General features: G+C 42.4%; 1 protein-coding gene across 2 annotated transcripts in view; it reads left to right on the top strand.

Annotated features, from left to right (window-relative positions):
* The first annotated feature begins 1,929 nt into the window (after positions 1–1,929).
* BRINP2 (BMP/retinoic acid inducible neural specific 2) overlaps positions 1,930–26,093 on the top strand; it is a 110,793-nt gene continuing 86,629 nt past the window's right edge. The window contains exons 1-2 of one of the 2 annotated variants that reach the window (XM_008978356.5): positions 1,930–2,070; positions 3,727–3,875. The gene's annotated coding sequence lies outside the window, so the exon portion shown is untranslated. The remainder of the gene's footprint in view (positions 2,071–3,726; positions 3,876–26,093) is intronic. The other variant, XM_003824690.6, reaches the window with a different exon arrangement.

Here is a 26,093-nt window from a genome sequence, read left to right as displayed (position 1 = left end):
AGGAAACTAAATTGAAAGACTCCTCTCGCTTTCTGACTATATATTTATCTTCTTCATACTTCCCCCACCACATGACTTAGCATGGATCTCCCAAGTTCCTTCCCCAGCTCCAGCCCCCAGCTCTTCCCTTGAATTGGATTTTTCTTCAACTATTACTCTCTTTCCTATGCTCCTGCCAAAATCTAGTTTAGTATGCTAGTTAGCAGGACATGTTTCAGTTTTGTACCCTCATTAGAACATCAAAAATATATACTTCACACTTCAATGTAAAGTTAATATTTTCTTCCCTTCTCCTTTCCTCCCTTTTCCCTCCACCTCCCTCCCTTTTTTCCTCCCTCCCTCTCTTTCAATTCACAGGCCCAGCAACAGCACCTGCTTCACAGAAACAAGGCTGGTCCTGTTCTGATTTCTCTAGTCTTCCTTTAAAAACTAAACGGAGATGCACAGTCCCTCTTCCTGACACACACAGAAGTGAAAGGAGACACACAGAGGGAAAACACCACAGGCAAAACAATTCCCTTTTTTGGAAGGACATTTTTGAAACTTAATCTCTCCCCAGAAACCTGAAGTTCTCCTCTTTGCCTTTGTCCTTACAGTCCTGGTGTGGGGGCAGAATGTTTCCTGATTTAGCTGTCCTGGCCTCTAAATCTGTTTCACTCTCTAGCCATCTTACTGGGTTCTTGCTCTCTTTTGCCTCTCTCTCCTCTTGGATCTCTGGTGTGTGTGTGTGTGTGTGTGTGTGTGTGTGTGTGTGTGTGTGTGTGTGTACTATTTCTCACTTGGGGGCTCATTTCTACTTAAGTAATCCAAGAGGCTAAAAAATGCACAAAACAACCAAATGAAACCTCAAATTAGATGGAAAATGGCTCAGATGGGTCCCAATCTCTGGGAGTTCTAGTTAAGCAAGCAAACAAAATGGGCTGGGACAAATGATTATTGTAACTCAGGAAGATTAGAAGAAAATGTAATTAGCTCCCCAGCTACTTCTTGTTCCCCAGCCTTCTTAAGAGTGTCCAACGCCCCACCCGTGAATGTACCCAAGGCTTCCTTATACACACCAAAAAGTCCCCACTGCAACGCTGGGAGGGTTAACAGAGCTGGTACCCCAGCCTGCCAGCTCACCAAAGGAGAGAGCGGTGAGACTCAGAGCCCGCCCCCTGCCAAGCCGCCCAGCCAATGGGCACCTGTGGGGAGTGTGGCGCTGCGTCCCATTGGCTGCCAACCTACATGCCTAAGAAAGAAAGAGAGAGGCAGGCAGGGCAGCATTGTTATCTTAAGACACTCATCTGGTGTCTGAGTCTGCAGGTGACACTGCTTAGGTACGGAGCGCGGAGTCGGAGCGGGGACGCGCCGGGCTGCAGCTCTGGGATGCAATCCGCCTGCCTCGCAAGCTGCTCGCCGCTGCGCTGGCAGCGCTTACGCTGAGCTCGGAGGATCCCATTAGGACTTGCCCGGGGATGTGCACCTGCCGTGCGCTCCGAGGTCAGTGGCAGGTCTGCAGGCAGCCGAGGGAGCGGTGAAGCCGGAAGACCTGTCTCTGCCCATGTGCAAGGCAGTGATTTCGGGTGAGAGAGCGGGTGGGTGAGTCTCTTTAGAGTTGGAAAGAAGGCAAAATCTTGGGTTTCTCCTCGGCGGAGGGACAGGGGACTCCCCCAGTTGGGTCTTGCACTTCCCTTACCTCTCCCACCCCGCGTGCGCCCCGGCCCAGTGCCGAAGCCCCATTTCAAAGATGCTCTGGGAGACCGGGATCCTGGCTGCTCAGCGGGAAGGCAGCAGGCAAGTGGTCTAACGTTGGCGGCGGTGGCGGTGGCGGCGGCGGCGGCACCGACAGTAAAGCGGGGAGCAAGAGAATTTGAAAAGAGACATCCGCTCCCTCTCACACGCTGAGGGGGAGGCATTCGCGTTTCCCCAAATGAGAAAGAACCACAAGAAATCATGAAGTAAAAACTTTGGAAAGCTGCCACTGGAGATGTTGCACAAAAACCTGGAATCTTTTAGGAGTCTCCTCCCAGTCGTTGAAGGTTTGGGGAGCAGCTGATACAGCAAGGAGGGCTCTTGCAAGGATTCAAGGTAACAGTGCAGGGTTTCGGTGATTTTTCTCCCCTTTTCATTGTCCTTTTTGGTGTGTCCGTTGGTAAAGGGACCATTTTGCTCTCATACAACCCTCTTGCCCTGGTGCCTGGCAGTGGCAGGCAGAGGGAATGATGCCACCTCTCCTAGTTTCTGTCTTGTGGAGCTGAGCAATGGACTTTGGGGTTGAGCTAGAGATTGCTCTGGTATTGCCTCCTGGTGTTGCATGGCTGTCAGAGGGTTTGGGCTCCCTGCCTGACCTATGTTGCTTTTGCCTGGTTTAAGTCCTCAAAGTTAGTGCAACTCCTATTAGCTTCAGAAAATTCAATAGGGCTGCATAATTGCAGAAGATGACGAGGACTTTTGCCTGCCCAGCTGACGCTGGGAGGTTCATTATGTTTGGGAAGGACCCCAAAGAGCTGAGGTTACAATGCACGATATCTACATTATCGTGCTCATAGAGCCCTATGGCATGTTTCCCATGCACATGCAGTCAGGAAAATAAAATTCCAAACAGTGAACCCTGTAGGTTGCAAATAGTCTCCCCAGGGTGGTGGCAGAAGCCCCATTGATTGACTTGAGCCTGGCAGAGCACTGGAGACACTAGGGAAGAACATTGCTGTGCTGAAAGGTGGGATGTGCTGGTATCATCTAGCAGATCTCTGTCTCTGTTTTTGTGATCATCTGGGTACACTGTCGAATGCTGCCTGTGGTGTGTGTATGTATGTGTGCTTGTGCTCACAGCTGTATGCAGGAAACAGGCTGCCCACAGAAGAACCAAGCATGTCCAGCACCCTGTCCAAATCACGGATGCCTGGAGTGTTCCTGCCTAGTAGGAACACGAACTTGTGAGCTGTTGTTCCAGCCCAGAGGACTCTTCTCCTCACCAAGCAGTCCCTCTGCATGGTACATATTTATCCAGGGTATATAGACCTAAGCCAAATGTTAACCAATGTTCAAGCTAATGCACTGTAATGTGATTGAACAGACCCCTCTGTAAAGAATTGTGTGTGTGCTCTTTGCAGCCCTAGGAGCAGGGTGCTATGAGCAGAAACAAATGTTTTGTTAAAAGGATAACAATTATAAAAGGTCAAGCTTATAGTTGGGTAATCTAGGCCTTATTCAGCAGGGACATTGTTATGTCAGCATAGACCAATCAGAGGGATAAAAGGTATATTATAAGTCAAGTATTTCTGCTTCTGTCCTTCTCCAGACATGTGCATGTTGAAGTGACTCTCTCTGACCATGCTCGCTAAAATACATGCAATGCCAGTATTAACCAAGCAACTAAAGTATACCAAATCCCCTGGGGGGCAGTCTGATGACATCAGGCAACAGCAAAGTGATGCTGGAGTTTGTGTGCTTTCCCTCCTGACTCACACAGTTGTGTGTATGTTATTTGTTTAAGGCATGACCCTCTGGAGTCCCCCTTCACCCAGAATAAGTTGCTTTGCAGCACTGAGGGCATGACCAAGACATGCTGCCACAATGATCCTGTCTTATCAATATCAGAGCTGCTGCCTACTCTAGGAAAAGATGCATGCCTTGCTTCTTTGAGGAGGATATGATTTGAAAAGGCACAGAGCATGTATATTGTGAAATATTTGAGATAAAGGAAGCAAATGTCACACCATAGTCTCCCCTTCTGGAGGTCAGCTGGCGCCAAAGTGTTTGACAGCTGGGCTGCAGCCATGGAGAAGACAGGAGCATTCTTGACTCTTACTTCCCCTCTTCACCAAAAATGGAGCTGGCTTTGTCTCCCAGAATGGAGTGATGTGTGCTGCAGTGTGGGCACAAGAAAGGAGGTGAGGAGAAAAGGGCTGGGGAAGGAGGAAGGTTCCTGCTCTGTCAGCATGGGGCTGGTCTCAAAGATGGGGAGCATCTTCCCTTTTTGGCCCTCAAAATTATCTTCTAGGTGCTCTTTTCTGGCCTCCTGACAGGTTGTTTACTGAACAAGGCCAAAGGGCAAAGAACAACCCTGTGTCATCACCTTCTCCTGATCCCCTTTCCCAAGACACAGGCTAGCCACTGGAGAGCATCACAGAAAAATGATACACTCCCTTGAGGCACTGCTCTGAAATCCTTCCCCAACTCACAAACAAGAGGTAATCTGGAGGGACTTGAGACATCTGCGTGGGCACTTTCTGCTGACTGGGATGCTTAGTTGAGGTTTCCTGGTTAGTGTTTTGTTTTCCCCACTGCGCAGTGTATTTTTGGCGATTCAACTCTTTCTCTTAAATAATAAGACCTTGTATACATTTTATAATGGCATCCTCTTCCAAAGGGCTGACAGCACTTTCCAGAGCTCATCTAATTAATCCTCACACGGCTTATTGTCTCATTTATCTTTGATTACCCTAAGAAGTAAAGCTAAAATGATTTTAGCCCCCTTCTTGGAAAAGGGAGGGCAGAGAACCTCAGAAAGAGGAACTGCTTTATGCAGGGTCACACAGCACTTAAGGGACACTGTGGAATTGGATCTGGGTCTCACTGCTCCTGAACCAACCCCAGACTCCATGGGCTTCTTCTAAGGAATGGTTTGATTTTAGTAATTATAATCTGATTTAGTTGTTCTGTGCTTCGTAAGGATGGAGATGTTACAATGACACAAGGTTTCTCCTCCGGGACTAACTTAAAAGCAGTGAAGAATAAAAGTCTCATAGGCCTTTGCCCTTGCCTTCAGTGATCTTGCAGTCTAGTTAGGAAACTAGGCTCCCATCTGACAAAAGGGAAATGATGATGTAGGTTCTAAACAGCAATTCAATACCAGAGAATTTACAAGGCTGACCTAGTTCATCTGCGATTGATTCGTACAGATAATGAGAACTATCAGTATTCAAAGGAAGGAGAATTTGAGTTGAGCCATGAGGGATGCGGTGGGATTTGTTTGGATAGAAAGAATGAGGGAAAGGGTTCTAGCTGACAGAAATAATAACTACAGCACTGTTGGGAAGGTTGGAAACTTCGAGGCTTGCTTGATTCCTTGGGGTTTACCCTGGGCTACCTTTCTTTTCTGCATTCTGGAAATACCATACACCTAGTTAAATTATTTTAAACATATATTGGTCTACAGGAAGTTGCCCTAGAACCTAGGCAGGGGGCTCTGTAATGCTGGGCATCTCATTAGACATTGAAAATTATCTGGCCTTCCACCCATCCTCAAATCTAATCTATATATTGTGGGAAAAGTATTGCTGAACCTCAGAGAGCTTATCAACATCATATCAAAAAATCTGAATGAGGATATTTGGGGTAAGCAAGCAAATTTTAAGAGAACACACACACACACACACACACACACACACAACTTCTCATATTTTACAGTCAGAATCTCCTAAGAGAGAGCCTTGATTTTCCTTCATATCCTATTTCTCCACCCAAATGTTCCTCCTGGGGTTTTCTTAGAGCTGGCAAAATGCCAAAGCCCTTAGGCATTTAGCAGCAAGCAGGAGATTTTCAATCTTAAGATTCTTGAGCATGCCCATGTACATAACCTCTTGTCTCCCCTTCTCTCTCCCTTTTAATAAAACATACACTGTAGCAGCCACTAAGGAGGAGACCATGGAAAAGTGGGGTGTGGGGGGCAGGATGCAGTGTTGCCTGAAGCTGTACCACAGGGCACTGTGCTTGCTCAGCTGGGCAGGAAAGGGGAGAGGCAGCCTGCCAGCCTGGGCAATGCCAAGGAAGGGCCCACCAGGAGAGAGCTGTGACCAGCCAGCTACACACATTTGCTCCCACAGTGGGCATCTCTCCCAGAGGAAAGGTCAAGGAAAAGCGCGGGGGCCTGTGAGAGGACTGGTAACACAACCACCCTAGTCACTGGTCTTCACGTGGTTTGGGATGTTTTTCATGCTGCAAGTCACCGGTGGCTTGGGTGGCCCCATTCCAACATGGAGGAAGTTCCCATTGAACATGAAAGTGGAATGGCTTACCTAAAGTCACTCCATAATTGCTTCCAGGTCAAAAGTAAAACCCTCAAGAACCCAGTCTGTTTGTTTGCTTAGCCCTAGGAGTTTATTCGGGGAACAGGTCTCAAAGGACATTACTTTCCCTTGAAAATCCTTCCCTGGACCTTGCTGTCACCCTTGTTTCCTGTCTTAAATGACTGTGCAGCTGGACTGTGAGCATGACTCCTTTTCTCTTTACTATTCAGAAGCATCCACTGCTATGTTTGGGGGCTGAGGTAGAGATCCGGGCCCAAGGGCATGTGGTTAAGGGTTGTGAATTAAAGTCTCTTCTATCTAGAAAGGAAGAGACAGACAGCTGAGTTATGCTTCAAACTGGGGACTACGGTGAACCAATCTCGTCTGACCAATTAGGATGCAGGTCAGCCCCTCTTTAAATTGTCACTCTGCCATAGACAGAGAAGTAAAGTTGAGTAGCATCAACACAGCATGGAATCATCAACAGCCAGTCCCATTATTCCTCTTATTGAGGCTCACATGAAATGCAAACTTTTCTGGAATTCTGGATTGGGCAAAGGGAGAAGACAATTTGATACCTCACAGGACTAAGCTCTAGGCAGTTGCCAATATGATAGCATATTGGCATCATATGGGTCTTGAGCACTTGAAATATATGCTGTAAATGTAAAATATGCATTGGGTTTTGAAGACTTGGTTTGAAAAGAAAAGCAATGTAAAATATCTCATTAATATTTTTAATCTTCATTACATGTTAAAAAGATAATATTCTGAATATATTGAGTTAAATCAAATATATTAAGATTAGTTTCACCCATTTCTTTTTTATTTTTTAATGTGGCTACTAGAAAAGTTAAAATTATGTAAGTGGCTCGCATTATTATTATTATTATTATTATTATTATTATTATTGGATAGTGTTAACAAAGGCCCTGCAAAGTAGTGACAGGTTAATGGGGAAAAGGTGCAGAGGCATGAAATAGGAGGAGTTGGCGACATAAAAAGAGAAAGAACATGGAGGGAGGGGTCAGGAGCAGCCCAGAGTGAGCCTTAAGGCATGTATTTCTAAAATTTCAATTCAAGAAGGGCACAAATAGCATACACCAACCTATATTTATTTGAAGAGGGACCTTGTTAACTGTAATTAAGCCCACCCAAAGCCTTTGGGAAGCATTGCAGCTCTCAGCTCACATACAAAGAGTGAGCCAGTGGGTGGCTTGGTAATTTTATCCTAATATTTTCGAGTTTTTGAATGACAGTAGAAATAACCGAGTAACTAATCTTTAGGGTCTTACTCCAAAGGGTGAGGACACAATAGTGGGATCAGCTGGGTATGTTTGTCTTTCAAATTCCCTCCTTTCTTTTTATCTCTACCACGTTATGATCATTCCTTGTGAGAGCTTTCTGTTTTCTTATCAATATGTTGATAGTGTGGTGGGGAGAAAGAAAGGCATGGCCATGTATTAAAGATTATTTTGTGAAATAATTAGCTGGGCGTGGTGGTGCAAGTCTGTAATTCCAGCTGCTTGGGAGACTGAGGCAGGAGAATCGCTTGAACTCAGGAGGTGGAGGTTGCAGTGAGCCAAGATTGCGCCACTGCACTCCAGCCTGGGCAACAGAGCGAGACTCTTTATAAAAACAAACAAACAAACAAAAACAACAACAACAACAAAATTTGTGGACCTACCAAGAAGAAGAATGGGGAGAAGACACAATAATTGAATTTTTAAAAATTACAGATTTGAATATTATAACTCATTCATTGTCATTATTGTCATTCACTGCAATAAGTTTGGCCACAACTTGAACTCATATTTGCTTATCATTCTATAGTTCACAAAAGGTTTTCACAAGATTTCTCTCACTTGATTCTCACAACCTTGTGGGATGGTTATTAACTCCATTCAAGGTTTTTCATAACCTGCCCCAAATTACCTTTATTACTGTATTTTCTAATCCTTCTCTTTCTATTTACTTCATTCAATCTTGCTTAATCAAACTACTCTACTTACTGTTCGTACATGTTAACCACGTAAAAGGGGGATTATTATCTCTTGTATTTTCAGTTTTATCATCTATAGAAGTAAAAAATAGTAATGCTAGATCTCTCAAAGGGTTATTCTAAATGTTAAATAAGATAAAATAGGTAAGGTGCCAAACATAGTTTCAGGCACATTGTAGATGCTCAACAAATGTTAACACTCTTTCTTACTAAAGGTCTTCACTTTGACATCACCAAGATTAAAATCCAAAACTAAAATCAGTGTGCACCAATTCACATCCCAAGCTATTCCTTTCCCCAAATTCCTGCTTTGGTTAAAGGTACCAAAATCCACCCGACTTCCAAAGGAATAATGAAGAAATGTAAATTGTCCTGGGCTCTACTTTCTCTCACACTGCCCCTACATGCAATAAATCCTCCAGGCTTGACAGGGTCTACCTCCTAATGATTTCTCAAAGCCATCCTCTCCTCCTCACCCCTCCTGCCACTGTCTGATGCCAGGCTCTCACCCTTCTCTCCAGCATCTTCCCAGGACTTGATCTCTGTATCTCTTCCCTTGAAGGCTAGCCAGTCCAGTCTCTTCCCTGCAGCCAGGATGATCTTTCAAAATAGTAAATTTGACCATGCTTTTCCTCTTACTGTAATTCTCCAGTGACTCCCCACTATTGTCAGAATAACAAGTTGCTTAGCATAACAAACAGGAGCTCCTTCATGAGCTGGTCCAATAACCTCTCTGTGCACCTCTCCTATATCCCGCTTCTCACAGCAGCCACTTCAAACACCAGGCAGCTCCCTCAGCACTCTGGAGCCTTAGAGGTCTTGAGTTATTTTCATGCAGAATCTTCCCCTGTCCTATTCTCTGCTTCTTGAAGGGTTACTGAGCTTCAAGACTCTGTAAATAGTATCCCTCTATGAAGTCTTCTCTGAAACTCTGGGACAGAATTAATTGCCTCCCCCTCTAGACTCCTACACACCTTGTTCAAATTCTGTTTTTGCTCTGTACTCACCACACCATTCTGACTTGTTGATATGGCCATCTCCTGCACCAAGCAGCAGGGCTGGGATCGAGGCTCGAAGACATACTTCTCTGAAAATATTTATTGAGTATATTATTAAGAGTGTGTAGTGCTGGGTCATATTCCTAGGCACTGAGGATTCAGCAAACAGCAACACAGATAAAAGGTCTGCCCTCAAGTTGCTTCCATTCTAGACAGAAGGTATGATTATAATCATGATAATCATGGTTATTATGGACATTGCCTATAATAGCTAACACCTTAATAGTACTTAAGTGTCAGGCAGACACTGTACTGAAGTTTTACACAAATAAACTCATTTGATCCTATAAGGTAAGTAGGTTTGTTATTTTATAGACGATGAGTTGAAAGCCCAGAGAGGTTAAGTAACTTGCCCAAGGCCACACAGCTAGTAACTAGGGGAGCTGGCATTCTAATCAAGTTTAGACCCCGAGTCCACATTCTTTATTACTATGGTATCCAGAAAAATAACAATATAAACAAATGAATAATTTCAAGTGCTGATAATGAAGAAGATAAAATAGAGTATTGTCAGACAGAGTGATTGAGGCATTGGTCAGGGAAAGTCTCTTAGAGAAAGTAACATTCAAATTGAGGTGTAATTTGTCAATTGAGAAAAGTAGAAATTCTAGAGTTGGATCTGGGAATCTAAAGAGGAGAAAAATTGTTTCTTCTATGTAACCAAGACACTAGCTGCTGTGATGTTCACTTGTCACTGCTGGAGGTACCACACTCAAGCCTGGGTGGCCTTGGGGTACAGCAAATAGCCCAAATGTTCCCAAACCTATCCCCTATCAATCTATTTGTCCCTCCTGTTCTTTTGGGTTAAGACATATCTCAGAAGGTGTCCAGTATGCTGCATCCTACAAGGGTAGGAAGCATGGCACACACGCACTCTTTCTCTCACACACACACTCTTTCTCTCACACACACACACCTGTTTTGCTGAACCACTTTATTTCACTTCTCTCCTGTGAACAACGTGTCACTCAGAACCTTAGCAAAGTGACAGACAGAGGCATAGCAAAAGGGCTGGGGACAACCCAGAGGCATGAGTAAAAGGGGAAAAGAAAATTATTTTTTAACAAGATGAGAAGTGAATTGGACTGGAGGGAGAAATGGGAATTTGATCAAGGAGGGGTATGCAGAGGGGGTTGATTCTGAGATGCTGGCAGTGTTCTGTTTCTTGACCCGAGGGCAGGTTTGCTCTACAATTTTATGTATATACACACACATCTATACACACATATGTACGTATGTATTCACACACACGCACACCCCGTATATACACATGCATGCATCTATACCTTCTGAATGAATATCTCTTATAATAAAAGGTTAAAGAAATGATTTGGCGAGCAGATGAAATGGGTGGGACAAGTTCATACATATTTAATATACTCCCAATGCCTATTTTATGATAAAAATTGTACTAGGTTCATTTTTACTTATATTATCTCATTTAATTTTTATTACAACCTTATGAAGTAAGTGTCTTCCAGTTTTGCATATGGAAACTGAGGAAGGCAAAGCATAGAGGAGCAACCAACATTCAGACTCTGGGCTCTTGCCCCTGCACCATGCCCTCTGCCTTCCACCCTGGGTGGCTCTGAGGGTCAATGGGGTGGGTGACTTTTGGGTGAGACAAACCTGGGCATCAATCTGGTCATAGTCACTTACCCACTGTGTGACCTCAGCTATGTGTGGCTTATTGCCTCAGTATCCCCACCTAGTAAAATGGATATTACACCTTATGTTGCACAAAAATTGTAAAGATTAAAGACAATGGTTGACAAATAGCAGAGTTGAGCATCCTTAAGCCTGGAGGAAAAGGTTTCCCTGAATTATACAAGGACATATTCACAGTGGTTTTCATCTCTCAAAAAAGCAGTGGAAGACTTTCATCAATAAACCCTTACCTAAAACCCCAATATATAAAGCAGATAAAAGGGGAGCTCTCTCGTTGGAGCAGGCCTAGGGGGTCTGGAGCTCCGCCACCTGTTTCTTCTCTTTCCTCACCCACAGGTGTTCCCTAGGGCAACTCCTTGGAACCTAAAGGTATTCAAAACACATTGAAGACCACTGCAGAAGTTCTTTAAAAAGCAAAACTTGTGATTCATTTAAAATCACAGGTGATATATTAAAATTGATTTTAAAATATAAGACTTTCACTCACCCAGACACATCTGCGAAGTTCTGTGAGACTAGGACCAATCACTGTTGTTCTCCCTTGTTCTCAGTAATTGAAAATGCAAGGAGTTCAATGTCTATGAATGAGCGCCTGCTGTGTGCCAGGCACTATACTAGATGCTGAGAGTATGCACTGTAAGATCTCTTTCAAGTCTAACAACTCTCTATGAAGTAGATACTATTATTCTCGTTTTGAAGATGAAAAAACAAAATGGGTACAGAGAGGTTAAGTCAATTACCCAAGATCTCACATCTAGTGAGTAGTGGAGTTGGGATTCAAACAAGTGTTGCAGGATGAATTAGAAAGCCAGAATTTTGCCATCAACTCCTGCAGCCTCTTCAACAGTGGACTGGGAGGAACAAGTGCCTTGCTCAAAGTTTCGTGCTTTTTCCCAATACTCCTCAGTTGTGATTTTTTTTTCTTCTGTTTTCATTAGGGTACCCAGGTCTCCCAGAACGAAGGCAGCGGTCCTCCCTCGCGGGGAGCCCCAGCTCAGGGAGGGCAGAACATCAAGCCCAGCGGCAGCGGGTAGCTGGTGACTGGGGCCTGCCTGTCCCTCACTCGGGTTCATGCCCCATCCCCACCACGAGGCTGCCGGGCTGAGAGCGCGGAGACTCCTGCTGGGCTGTAGTCTGGCAGGCCGGGGGACTGGGTTTACTGGAAGAGTGTGAGGTGGGGATGCAGAGGGAGGTCCTTGAAATCCCCTTGAGACATAGAAATAACTAAGCACTCAGTGAGGACTGTGGGGGCAGCTAATGTCTGCCTACCCCTCACTCGGTGTTCAGCCATTTATCATCAATACGTCGTTAGGCAGGAGCAGGGGCAGGTGGCTGACGGGTGTGCCGGCGGCTGGCGGGGTCTTGGGAGGCGCCCTGCACACGCCTCTTCTTTCTGAAATCTCCGACCTTCCGGATTTGAGCCGCGAGGGACCGCGGAGCAAGGGCAGCCTCCTCCGGAAGCCTCGGGTCACTAGAGACCCCTAGAGGCGAAAAGCTGTGTTACAAGCCCCCGGCCGCAGAGGCGCAGGCGGGATTCTTGCCCCGGAGGTTGCCGAGGAGTGGCCGGTACCTTTCCTAAAACCCTTATCTGTAAGTACACTCCGGCAAGCTCGAAAGGGACAGCAGGGGAGCCATGTGTGCGTGCGCGTGTGCGGAGAAGGAATGGGGAGGGACAGTTGCATTTGCAGAAGCAATCCTGTCTGGAACTAAGCTGATTAGTCCTGGTGCCGTCCCTCCCTCCCTGCCCCACCCCTCCCATCCTCCCTTAGCTCCCTCACTCAGCCTCACTCAGCCCCTGCAGCAATCCAGAGACTGCCCTCTTTGGCAACTCCCCACCACCTCCATCAAGATAATATCCTTCCCTCAGGGCCCTTCACACCTCTCAGTAACCTGATCAACTAATTTGTGTTAAGGTATTAATGACTAATAATGATTTAATGTGCTGCCCTCCCAATTAACACTAGAACATTTCAAAAGAGAAATTCACAGATTTTAACCCAAGTGAGACATGGTGCTTTTCCTTGTTGAGAGGAATTGTAGGCCCTTCAAAACGAACCATACAGACAGCTGCTGATTCTTTACATACGCTGCATCACTCCTGAGCTTAGCAATGTTTGGAGGCTTTATGCAAAGGCTCAAGGAGAATTTCCCAAAGAGGGCTGCTCTGAGCTACAACCCTTAAAGAACGCACCAGTACAGGCTTAATGAAGAAAAGAAACCTGGTGCCGCAATATCATGTCTTTAGAAGTTTCGATGGTTTTTTTTTTTTGCTCTCGTATGTGACGACATGGTCATTGAGAGAAGAGGCTCAGGCATGGTGAACTTGGGTTCAAGTCTTTGGCAGGCTCTGCTACGTACCATGTATTTGATCTTGCCAAGTTACTTTACTACATTAGCCTCAGGATGCACATCTGTGAAATGGATGTGGTACAACTCACAGGGTTAGAGTATGAAATGAAATAATGCAGAATTAGTACTCATCAAATCTGATATGTAGAATGCTCCATAAATGACAGTTCTTTTTCTTAAACTTAGGGGTTTTGTTGTTGTTGTTGTTTTTCTTTTTTTTTTTCTTTTTTTCTTTTTTTTTTGCCCTGTCTCAAACTCTCAGTGCAGGGCAGCATGCAAATGCTGTATTTATTTATTATTTAAAAGCAGGATGAAGCAATCCAGCCTCCTCCTAGGCATGGTTGGTTTGGTAATGAACTAGATTTCTTTCCAGGTGATGGCAGTGTGTGAGCTTTTTTTTTTTTCTTTTTTTCTTTTTCTTTTTCTGCTTCGTTTCTTTAGATGTATCTCACAAATGCAGTGAGCAAAATGGATTTGGCAGTGACTTAAAAAGACTTCATGTATTTTGGAAAGAAAAAAGCCACAACAAAAACTGGTTTGTTTTTGTGATATATGGTTCATGTGATATGACAAAAATCCATTTTTATGCTTAGGAAAATTGGCTAATTTTAAAACAGTTGACACATGCCATATGCATATAGAGTAATGATGGATTTTGCTCAGGCAAACAACAGAAGAACACAGGGCCAGCAATATCTTTGTTAGGGCTTTAGTTGCTTAAATTCTTATTTGATGGGCAGATCTGCCCCACGTAGGAGAGGAGAGTGACAGGAAAAATGGACTCATCATGGCCTCAGGTAATGGAGTCAGATATTTGATCATAAAGATACTAAGCTTAGGACACAGACACTGTGTTTTCATTAAATCAGTGAGAAGAGACTTGGGAATGTACCAATGTAGCAAGCTTATATTCAAGAAAGTAAACAGTTTATGAAGATATTTTCTGGATAAAAGGTGTGGATGGTGCAAAGGATACTGACTTGGTGAACCATCATATTAAACTTACCCTGGTCATTCTTCCTGTTGGAGACATGAATGATTTTTGAACTTCAAATACTGTTTATAATGTGCTTTGGGTTCCTCTGGTTTACAGTTCTGCATAAATCACACTGAAAAGGGAATCCCACATGTTTTCCATTACGGCTAGATAGGGAAAAGAGACTGCATATGAAAGTAAGATGCTACAAAGATGGGACATTCAATGAGAAATAATTATGAAAACTTTTTTAAAGAAAGAGATAAGTGCTCTATTATCTTGATTTCCTTCCACTTTCAGTTCCCCATACACATCGACCAGATACCCAGCTCCTTATAGGCCGATGGTATGCAATCTACTTGACTCAAAAAAGCATGTGGCTTTTATTTTACTTTATTTCTTTCAAGGCAAGATTTAATTAGTGACTGCAGAGAAAAAAAGCTGAACAGCTTAGAGGAGGTTTATGGTTAGGTTTGTAGTACTCAGCAATTTGACATTCTAATCCTGTCATTTCTCACCTTAAACTGAACAGAGTCAGCAGGGTTTTTTCCCCATAATTCATCCAGTTATTAGGTCTCCCCTCCCCTTACTTTTCACCCTCATCCTTTGTTTCATCTAATTTTTTTGTGTATGCAGTCCTCTACTACATGGTTCTCCCTAACCCCACCCCAACTCTCAGGATAGCAACAAACAAACAAATAAAACTGATATCTTGGTGGCTCATTCATGACTGAGCCATCTAGAAGATAAATTCTTTCTCTCCCTACTTTAATTCCTAGAATGTGCCATCTATGTCTCATGTGAACTTGACTTCTAAGATGACTGCAGCCAAGGTCCTACAATGATGCGAAGAGGCCAAGTAGTATGTCTACTTCCCTTTTTAATTATAAACTATAAACATTTTGAAGGTAGAGCCTGAGTCTTTTTTTTTTAATCATTTTTTTCCCCAGATCCCTGGCTCAATACTGAGCACAGGGAAGACTTTTATGTTTATACAGTTAAAAATAAAATAACAAAAACCCCAATACCTCATCATCTACCCCACCACACCCATTTCCATTAAAATATGGGTTACTAGAAAGTTAACAAGAATCTTTCCTACTAAGAATATTTAGCGTTCAGGATTTCAAATGTATATGTTACAAAATTAGGGATGTGTTTCCTTTAGGGCAGTGGTTCTCAAAATGCAATGTGCACCTGGGGAGCTTATTAAAATGCAGAATCCCCAGCCCCTCCTCCAGAGAATCTGATTCTGTAGGTCTTGCATGAGATTCAGAAAACTGAATTTTAACAAGCAGATGATATACAGACCGCATTTTGAGAAATACCATTTTAAGGCAATCCAAATGAAATGTTACCCATACTCGGTTTGGTAGAATATTAACGTCGCCTAAGTGGTTAATGGTTGTCATGTTGGAAAAAAAAAAAAGTTCTGCGATTAGAAAAGTTGGAGAACGTGCCCTCCTTTCCACCCATCCCCTCATAGGCACTCGGAGGTTCACAATGCACTTATCACATTAGACGGGTCTGGAAAGGTCTACAATAAAGAAACATGTTTTATCTTTGTTTAGCCAAGTATTTCCAATATATCTTGACCTTGAAACTTTTTTTGATCTTATTACCAAACACCTATTAAATATGTGTTTAAATGAATTTTCTATGGAAAGTACTGCCGTAAGGGAGAAGGAACCACCTACAGGAGGAGGGTGATATTGCAGCCCAGCCATATTATCCCCATTAAATTTCCAAAGGAGAGAATGAACAAAGTGCATGCGGAGTTAGGGGAAAATCACTAACCATGCGGGATATCTTACAGCCTGGAGAAGTATTTATAAACAAACGTAATCATTCTTTATTGAGCATTTAATATTTATCAGGCACTAGTCTATGTTTTTAATATGTATTAACTCATTTAATTCTCAGAACAATCCTATGAGTCAGACACTTGTATTATTCCCATTTTACTGAAGAGGAAACTGAGACACTGAAAGGCTCATAATTCCCTAGAGATTACAAAGGTAGGAAGTGACACAGTGGAATTTGAACCCAAGCAGTGTGCCTTGAGAGCCTACCCTGTTCACAGCTCTATCAGACAGCCTCTCCTCTAGTAGCAGTGTTCTGGAAATTACTGCCAGTGAGGAATGAGCTCCCATCAGACATAACCTGTTCAGGAGCTATGCTGTCTCAATGCCGCAGGATACTCCTTTATACATGAGGGCCTGTGATCATTGCCCTTTATTCATCAGATAATTTATTATAATGACTGCCTGAACCTCTGAAAGATTTTGCTGTACTTAAACACAAAATATGCTTAGCAAAACAACCTGACAAGGATGATTCATGGATAGCAATTAAGTGCAGAATCCTGTGCCTACCAAATCCCAAATTGGGTTGAAGATCTGGCCATCCCGCTGACAACTTGATATGGAATACAGTAGGCTGGCCCTTGTCAGTCCACCCCACTCTCAACCCTCTCATTGCTCCTGGGCATGGGAGGTATCCCTGAAGGGGCAAGCTCTATGGATGACACAATTCCAATTCCAATTTTGGCCTCTGGCAAGTTGCTTCACTTGTATGTCCCTGAGTTTCCTAATCATAATACAAAAAAGAAAAAAAGGAGGATAGACTAATGATAACTGTTAGGTTAGTGCAAAAGTAATTGCAATTTTTTGTTATTGAAAGTAACAGCAAAAACTGCAATTACTTTTGCACCAACCTAAAACGTTGTAAGCCATATATATACATATGGTTTATTCCAATGTTTGCCACAGGAGCAGTGTTTGGTCTCTTGTGCTCTTAGGTCCTGAGGGTGAGATCGCTCCTTGTCTGTGTCTTCAAAGATACTTATGTAGAGGTAATGGAGGTCAAAGTTAGGACCCTGGGAAGTGAGAGGGAATTGAGGAAGAAAACTCTTGGCTTCCAGATCCTGGATCTCTTCTAAAATGCATGTGGGATTTGGGTCACTGGGCCTTATAATACAACCAGGATTCCTGGTTACTTTAATTTTCTCCTTTGTAAAAATATGAATAATGCTAGTTGTAGGCGTATCCCACTGGGAACTTTGCATCTTCTTCATTAACAAATGCTTAAGAAGTATCACATCACACTAAGCGGGCATTTCTCAAAGAGCCAACACATTCCAGGCATCACTTTAGACACTCCACAAATGTGAACTAAACAATACGCCCCTTTTAATGGCAATTTAGTCAAGTTTGTTCTTGGCCTGAGGTTACACAAGTGGGAGAGGCAAAGTCCAAACCTAAGTCAGATCTGTCTGACCCAAACTGCCAATTTTTCCTCTCAACCAGTTAGAAAAGGTATGAGGAGGGGAAGTGACAGGAGGAACAACTGAGGTCTGGCTCTCCAGTGATGGATTTTTAGAAAGAACCATTTCAAAACCTATCAAGATCTTTGGAAAATCAGCCTTCCCAGTGCTTTTTCCCCTTCTACCCCAAATTTTGTGGCTTCTCTAACTCAACTGTTTCCTGCCCTAGTGTGTTGTGCCCCGCTAACCCTCACCCTGCCACACCTAACAGAAAATGCTTATGGCACATCCAGGCTGGCTGTCTTATCATCAGTCACCAGTTCCAGAAGCCCAGATTGAACTATCTGGTCTTGGTCCTTGGTCTTCATCCTTGGCTACTTTATGAACTTGTTGCTCTAGACCCAGACCTTTTGGCAATGATGAAGAAGAGCACAAGTTTTTTTCTTCCCAAACTAAGCACATTCACTTGCCAAAATGGGTCCTTCTTATGCCACTTTCCTTTGGATCAGACCTCACACATCCTGTGCACAGGGTCAGGCATGGAGTGAGGACGGAGCCTTGCAGCTTCTGGGGCTTCATATGAAGCCTGGAGGATCAGCTTGCAAGGAGGAGGAGAAGGTGGAGTTTAGCCAAAGCAGGCCTCATGAAGGCCTCTCAACCACTCATGTATGTCGGTATGTCGACTTCCACTCTTGTTCTGCTCTTAAACAGTGAATGTTCTATTCCACTTATTTAATTATATATCAAGTAGTTAGGACTATGAGCTCTCAAACCAGGTAGGCCATGGATTTATCATTTGTTGTTTGAAGCTAAGTGATAGGTATAGAGGAGTTAACCATATGATTTTTTTCTATTTTTGTATATGTTTGGAAATGTTCTGTAATTTAAAAGATTAAAAAATAATCCATGGATTCTGGAGTGAGAGAGTCTTGATCTAAAATTCCAGCACACCTGTTCTCTTGCTGTGTTACCTAGGGCCAAAGATTTAAATTTTCTGAGCCTCTATTTTCTTATCAATAGAGATAATATCTATCTCAAAGTATTATTGTGAAAATTAAATGAAATAGTGAAACAAGCTATGCACAGTGACTGGCTCATAATTGCTTGATAAATAACAACTATCATTCTTGCTGTTATTATTGTTATCTTTCTAGTTAGCATCATTTTGTGACTTCTTTACAGCAGGTACTGTAACTTACTCAGCTTCATATTTATTCCATCTAGTTCAATTTCAAGCTCATATAACAAAAATAACAAATATTTATTGAGCTCTTTCGAGGTGCCAGGCATTTTCTAGGAGCTAGGGAAGTAGCAGTAATAAAGCAGACAAAAAAATAGAACCCCTGCCCTTGTGAAGCCTATGTTTTGGTTGTGGAAGACAAGCAATAAACAACAACAACAAAAAAACATAATTAATGAGTTGTATTTGTTGTTAGAAGGTAATAAGTTCAATGGAAAAAAATATAGCAAAGAAAATTGGAGCCCTGGAGAAGGGTTGAAGGATTAAATGGGATGGTCAGGGTAGACCTCAAGGAAGAGGTGACATTTAAGCAAAGACTAGAAGAAGAAGTTGGGAGGATGAGCCATGTGGATAACTGGAGAATTTCCATGGAGTGGAAAATTAATACTTTTTTTCTAGTAACTGCCCCGTGACACTCTTTGATATCTATTTAACTCTTATATTACTTCAGCTTCTGAGGTACACGTGTTTTTTCCCACAGTAGGCTTCTTGAGAGCTGAGAACATGTATTACACTTGACATTTCTGTTCATTCACAGAGCTCCCTACTCAGTATTATGCGTAGGTTAAGAATTCAGTATTTGTTTATAGAAAATAAACCCACACCTATCTTTCCTGAGAGGTTTTTTTTAAAGAAGCAGAAACTGCAGTGTATGTTTACAGTAAAACTCACCCTATTCACCCATACCTTTGTAAAACACTCATATTTTCTAAGTTTCATTAGCTTGATATTTTCAAGTTAACTCAGGACAAGGTACACACTAATAGTAGAGAAATCGGTAGCTCAAGAGGATTCTTGGAGAGGTAAAGAAGGCCAGGCTACAGGAAGATGAGGGAGAGACACACGTAATGTCTTTAATGCAGTCATAACTATGATAAAACATTTTAAAGATCTTAATGCAATTAGGACTTATGATTATACATTGTATGACCTTAATTGAAAGCAATAGTTCAAGTTAGACTTGATTCTCAAAACTCCAAAGACCAAAAACTGTAAGTAAGGAAGCTGAAAAAAAAAGGTACTTTGGATTTTCTTATGATGCAGTCTATAAGATTTTCTGCCATTGAGTCACTTGATAGGTGAGACTTGTTTGTCAACAAGGTCCATTTGGTAACTGAGACCTTCAGTGACCAAACCTCCCAGAATAGGGTTCAGGACAGTCCTGCCTCTGGCCAAGCCCCTGTCCACAGTGAATGTTGTAGAGAGGTGACAGAATGATTCATTTGGTCGCTGCCACTCTCTTCCAGAAAAGGACCATAGCCAACGATGGCAAATTACCTCTGAGGTGGTCATTTACCCTTAGACTTGTTACAGATCCAAACAATCAGAGTACTAATCTGTTCTTCTTAACACAGACTTACCCTGTCTGGAGCTAAGACATGTTTTGATCTTTTACCTCCAGCAACTGTGTCAATATAAATACTTCTCAACTTAGAAACTAGGTAACATTGATAACTACTTTAAACAGAGGCCTCCACATTGAGATGTTTTGTCCTCATAGAGCCTGATGGAGTAAGACATTGTGCAGCTGCCACTCTCCAGAGAGACTGTCACTAAAGCAGGTTGTCTATCTCCTGTCTCCTAAGGCAACCTTATGAATAAACCATCTTAACGTTAAGTCATGTGCATAAATAATTTAAAATTGGCTTGCAAGCAAAAAGGAAAGGGGTGTATGTGGGACACTGATCACATCATCAGTGTGCTCTCAGCCAAGACTGAGGAGGGTCCATGGAGCTTGGTAACAGGTGGTGAATCTATAAGTTTCAACTGAACAGAAATTCCCTTACATCTCATTGTCCTCCTTTCTGGAACTCAGTTAACAATGGACAGGGCCTGATAAAATTCAAGCTTCCTCAGAATACCCTCATCTTTTCTTTTCTGCTAGGCTGACTCCAGACTAGAATGATAGGCAAGTTGCCTTCAGAAGTAAATATGAGTCCCTAACTCATACGGGGCAACCCTCCATAAGTCTCTCCAGACTTTCAGCTGAAAGGCTGCAAAAACTCTATGGAGAGGAACTTGCTCCTCTTGTTTCTGAACCTGTCTCGCTCCTCACTCACTTTTCCTCACTAGGCTGGAGTTATGTGACATTTAAAACATGTCCTTTCAAGACTATTTACCCATCTGTCCCCTAGAGCAGTCCCTATCCCTCAATCTTTCTCTCTTCCACATATATTTCAAGTTTAGCTCTTTCTGCTTATGTCGCACTTCTCTGCAATCTCTTTCTCTTGTTCTTTGTCAGCCAGCAAAAATCTCCTTCTTCCCTTCTCCAAAACAGCCCACATACCATCTGTTGAGGTTGGCAGTCTCCCGTTCTCTCCTCTCCTTGTTCCCCTGGTGGGAGTAAGTAAAGGGGGAGTTAGATCCCTCTTTGGAGCAGCTATAGGCAAACTGGACCCTGCTGATAGTTCTTCACTAATGGACCTTAGTTTCACAGGACAGGAAGTGAGCATTGGGTCCCAGTCTGTCTGCTTTGATTCAGGCAAAGTGATACACAGTTGGGTATGGTTAAGACAACAGACTCCAGGGTCAGACTGCCTGGTTTCAGTTCTGGGCTTCATTAGTTGTGTGATCGTGGGTGAGTCATATTAACAGATCTAAGCCTCTTCATTTAGAAAATGCAGATGATCTTTGTGTATCTTCCTCATAGGGTTATGGTGAGGACTAATAATACAATTTAGGGTTTAGCACAGTTGCCTGGTCTATAAATGTGAGTCCTTATTATTACATCATCCTTAACCAATAGCATAAAGCCCAATATTTCCCTCAATAGTCAAGAGAAATACCCCAACACATTCATATTGCAAAGGGCCCTGGCTGTGTCATCAACTCTCCAGAGAGCATTGTCCTTCCAGGAAGTATGATGTCTTTATTAGCTTCTCAACTGCAGAGCACTAGTTTACAAATCCAGGATCTCAATGCTAAAAAGCCCTCTCGAAACTTGTGTTCTAACTGAATAAGTGGTGATTTGCACATAGAGCATTTCTGAGGCTAAATTTCAAAGGACAGCTAAGTCTTGGTTTGGGAGTGCTTTCTAATGGCAAGCTCTGTAATCCAGTGCTCTTCCTCTGGGAAATCCATCGCTTAAGACATCTCAAGCTAAACTGAATAAAACTCTGGAGAATATGAGGATGAGGATGAGAACAAACTGTAGTAGCCCTTGGGGAAAGAGGACTTAATGGCCTGGCAGTCCCTCCCTCCCTCCTCTTTCTTTTTTCTTTCACTCTTTCGCTCTTTTTTTGTTTTGAGATGGAGTCTCGCTCTGTCACCCAGGCTGGAGTGCAATGGCAAGATCTCAGCTCACTGCAACCTCTGCTTCCTGGGATCAAGCGATTCTCCTGCCTCAGCCTCCTGAGTAGCTAGGATTACAGGTGTGTGCCACCACACCTGGCTAATTTTTTGTATCTTTAGTAGAGATGGGATTTCATCTTGTTGGCCAGGCTGGTCTCAAACTCCTGACCTTGTGATCCACTTGCCTCGGCCTCACAAAGTGCTGGGATTACAGGCGTGAGCCACCACGCCCAGCTCTGGCAGTCCCTTTCTAAATCTGGTTCATTTGATTCATGTATCTTTCACCTCGAATGTGTGCAGAAGGGACCCAGACTGAAAACACCAATAATGTGCAGTTCTCCAACAACAAATTTTTAAGCTAGAAATTTACAATGAATCACCTTTACAAAGAGAAGATCTATTTTCTTTGTTATATAAAACATGTATTTCTTCTTGTGTTTTCTTTAATACATATCTTGATTTAACCTCAAATTAAAAATAAAAGAATACAATGAAAGACCATATTTCTTTCAAATAGGTTTAAAGGTGGCATCAATCAGTTGGAATAATGAAAATAATGGGAAACATCTTTAAGTGTGGGATTCATGTTCACAGTGGAGCGATTATTCCAATAATTGCTCTGCTATGAGCAGACATAATAGGGGTCTCCTGTAAACCTAATTTCCTCTTGTTACTTTTCATCTTTGGTGGGAATCTTCATCAATCTCCTAAAGTTAAGAGTGTTCTGATTTGAATCTCCTTTAAATGGAAAGGGTTGACTTTTTGTGGTAGAGACAAGAGACCCGGGTTTTTTAGTTGATGGCCCACTGCATATCTCATCATGTCTCTCAGTGTACCAGGTCATGCACACTTCTGCTGTAGGTGAATGGGTCTGGTAATTATCAAAGGATTAGTCTAAGAAGGAAATTATTTACAGAAATATAGGTGTGAGATTAGGGAAACCCACTGTGAAAGCTGTTTGGTTTCCAACTCTGTCTAACTTATTTTTTTCCCCTTACTACTGCCTGGATCTGTGCATACATGTTGGTTTGTGGGAGGAAATGAGCCCATCCTAGCTCTAGTCTTATTAAGAACATCACTCATCTCCCTGGTATAGATGAGTTTCAACTTTTATTACTACCAATGACCAATGGCTAGACCTTAAGCTTAATTTTGGATTATTTATAGTGTGAGTGAGAAAATGAAGAAATGTAACTCTCAGAACATTTAAAACTTATTTTACCCAACCCTTTCTACAAATATCTAATTATGAGTAATGAACAAAGGCAAAATAGATCAGGTTTTATCCTGCTCTGCCAATATGCAGAAATGAATACGCAGTCAGGTAGTTGAAAACAACGTAGAGAAGCCAATATCTCAAATAACTAAAACACAGACTAGATTTAGGAGCTATCTAAGATTGAATAACACAAGAATAACTAAGATTTGACTGAAGTAGGAGCCAGCCTGCAAAGACCGTATGGTGAATCCATTACATTGAATATAACAACCTCACAATAGCAAACCACTACCCATGAGGGGTAGAGGAACTTCAGACGAGGAAACCCACCTGGGTTGTGAAGCGTAAACTGCTTATGGATCCAGTTTTGTGTCTACAGGCAGTGTGGTAAAAACTGGGGCAGGTTCTTTCTTCTCCCTTTCTATCTGTTTTAATGATGAGGATCTCATTAAAAACTATTTATTTCACCTACCCTACAGTCAGAAGCCACGAGCATGTGATGGGTGAAGGGAAGAATCAAAATTTCCCAATAGCACTGTCATGTTTCCAAACAGTTTTGATCAGCAATAATAAATGCCTGCATTTGAGCAATTGCAAGCTATTTCTCAGGCTGTGAGGGGGAGGGATTAGAGAGACAATTAGACAAAAATCATCTGTGTTATCTTATTGAAAGCAAATGTCTGCCTTATGTTAATGGCATTTATAGGATCTAAAGAGGTAATACTAATGGAATTATAGGGGATGTGGCCAGGAATGCCCAACAGGCACCTGTGGTAATTCAATTAGAAGAACTTTCAGGAACCATATAATTGAACGAAATTTTAGTTTCCCCCTTGTTGAGTGATTTGACAAAATTTGTACCTGTCTCTCTTAGCATGGAGAAGGAAATAAAAGAATGCCCTTTCTTGAATTTGAGCCATGCCACTAAAGCATTCCTCAGGTAGAATTTAACAGAGAAAACCCTGCCTTGTCCAGCACATGCCCTTACTGCAGGCTGAGGTCTTTACAGCAGACACTGTTGGGGCATTTATAGACTCGTATGGTTCTGTGCTTATTTTTCCCATCACATGGTGAAACTGTGTTTAAAAAGGCTATTGGTGTTAGGAGGAGACCCAGCTATGATCTGTTTCAATCTTCTCATTTTATTCAAGAGGAAACAAAAGTTCAGGGGAATAACTCATTTAGGAGACTGACTTGCTCAAGGTCACTGAAATAGTTATCAAGAAAATTGACAAGTAGAATTGGAACCCAGTTCCCATTCTTTCTAATCCATGGCCCTGAACTTTTACATAGTATTGTTGCAATGGAAATGTTGGTATTAGTCCTAAACAGACACTGACATACAAAGATGCTAATATATCTATGAGATGTTTGGCTGTATTTATTATTGTTTGTATCATGTAGAAATGAAACAGTGAAATTCTTCTCCCGTAATTATTCTCCATATAGGAGAGACTATGGGAGGCTTTCTGTTTTCTGTTTTTCTCACTAACATTTTTAAAGCAACTTGTAGGAAAACAAATTTTCTATTCCTCCCAACACCTTAAAAATCTTTTTACATGACAGAATCTTAGTCCTGGTTCCTTCTATGAATAGGATATTTCACTTTGCCATTGTTTGTTATCCACCATCCAAGGAGGATAGATAATGGAGTTCTTTCTGCCAAGCAAATGTTTCTGAGAACCTGGGTCCAGACGAGGACACTGCGCTCTATCTTGGACTCTGCCTGAAAAGGACATCCATGTTTTAAATGGACAGAATCACAAAGATGAGAAATGTTCATTTGCCTGGTATCAGGAATGGGAATGAGATGCATTCTTAATTTGCAGGCAAAACCTTGTGTCTAACCATTTAGTGTATCAAATCTCCTTCTATCCCCTTTTGATTTTAATAAGCCTTCATTTTTTCCCTCTCCTGAACAGCTTCCCATGACTAAGAAGATTTAACTCTCTTTCCGTACATTTATGGGTGTCTCATACACATTTGCATATGGATAGAAAATGTAGGACTCTTAAGTGGCGAGGCTGTGTGTGTGTATGTGTGTGTGTGTGTGCACATGGGTGTGAAGCATACTCATCAGGGCCTGCACGGCCCAGTAGTCTCTGGTCCCCTTAAGACGCTCTGTACTTTCTCCAGTGGTATTCTACTAGTTGGAACATTTTTGGATTTTCTTGTTAAGACATCACCTTCCGGGCCTCATAACAAAATAACTTCTACCCATTCATTAATTTTCTCATTGTTTCACCAAATACCTCTCGATCATCTATTGTATGGCCAGGAAGATGGCAGAACCTGTGGGTATAAAATTTTAAAAAATGATATGCTCACCACTCTTAGAAAGCTCACAGCCCAGAGTTTTTTCTAAACAAAGCCCACTTTTCTTCACTGTCCTGTTTCTTATTCATTGTATTTGGTTCTAAATGACATTTTATCTAAATATAAATTATTCTCTCAAAGGACAAATATTTGCCACCATTAATTATATTTACAGGAATGTGCTTCAAGTTTTGGAGGCACTTCCAAAAATATTATTGGGCCATTGCCATATCCCTGTAATAAAACAGTGTACCTAAGGGACTTTTGTGATAAGCAAACTTCTTCTTTTTGATGTTTCAGTTCTAGCATATTTTGCAAAGACTGTTACTATTTTATAGCCTAATCTTATGGTCACATACTCAGGAGCAGCCCAAGGCAGACACGCTAAGGACAAAGCACGAGTCCAGCGCCCTGCCTTTCCTTTCAGCATTTTTCTCCCTCTTCTGTGACCGCTCTCAACCTCAAATCACCAAGTCCTCCTATGCCATTTCTTACTTCAACTGAGTTTGAATCTTCAACTGCCACTCACTGATTTTGCGGCTTTAGGCAAGTTATTTAACTCCTCTGGCTCAAGCAAAGTCAAACCAACACCAACGCTGGCAAGTCGCGGGGGAATCAATCCCTGAAAAGCAGCTGACAGACAGCCAAGCCAATCTTGGGATGTCAAGGGGCAAAGCAGACATCATTGAGCAGCCGGAGAACAAAACACACCAAAA

Source organism: Pan paniscus, chromosome 1 (assembly GCF_029289425.2).
Source record: "Pan paniscus chromosome 1, NHGRI_mPanPan1-v2.0_pri, whole genome shotgun sequence".
Taxonomy (NCBI): Eukaryota; Metazoa; Chordata; class Mammalia; order Primates; family Hominidae; genus Pan; species Pan paniscus.
Note: the sequence above shows the minus strand (reverse complement) of the source record. Positions and strands in the feature narration are given on the sequence as shown.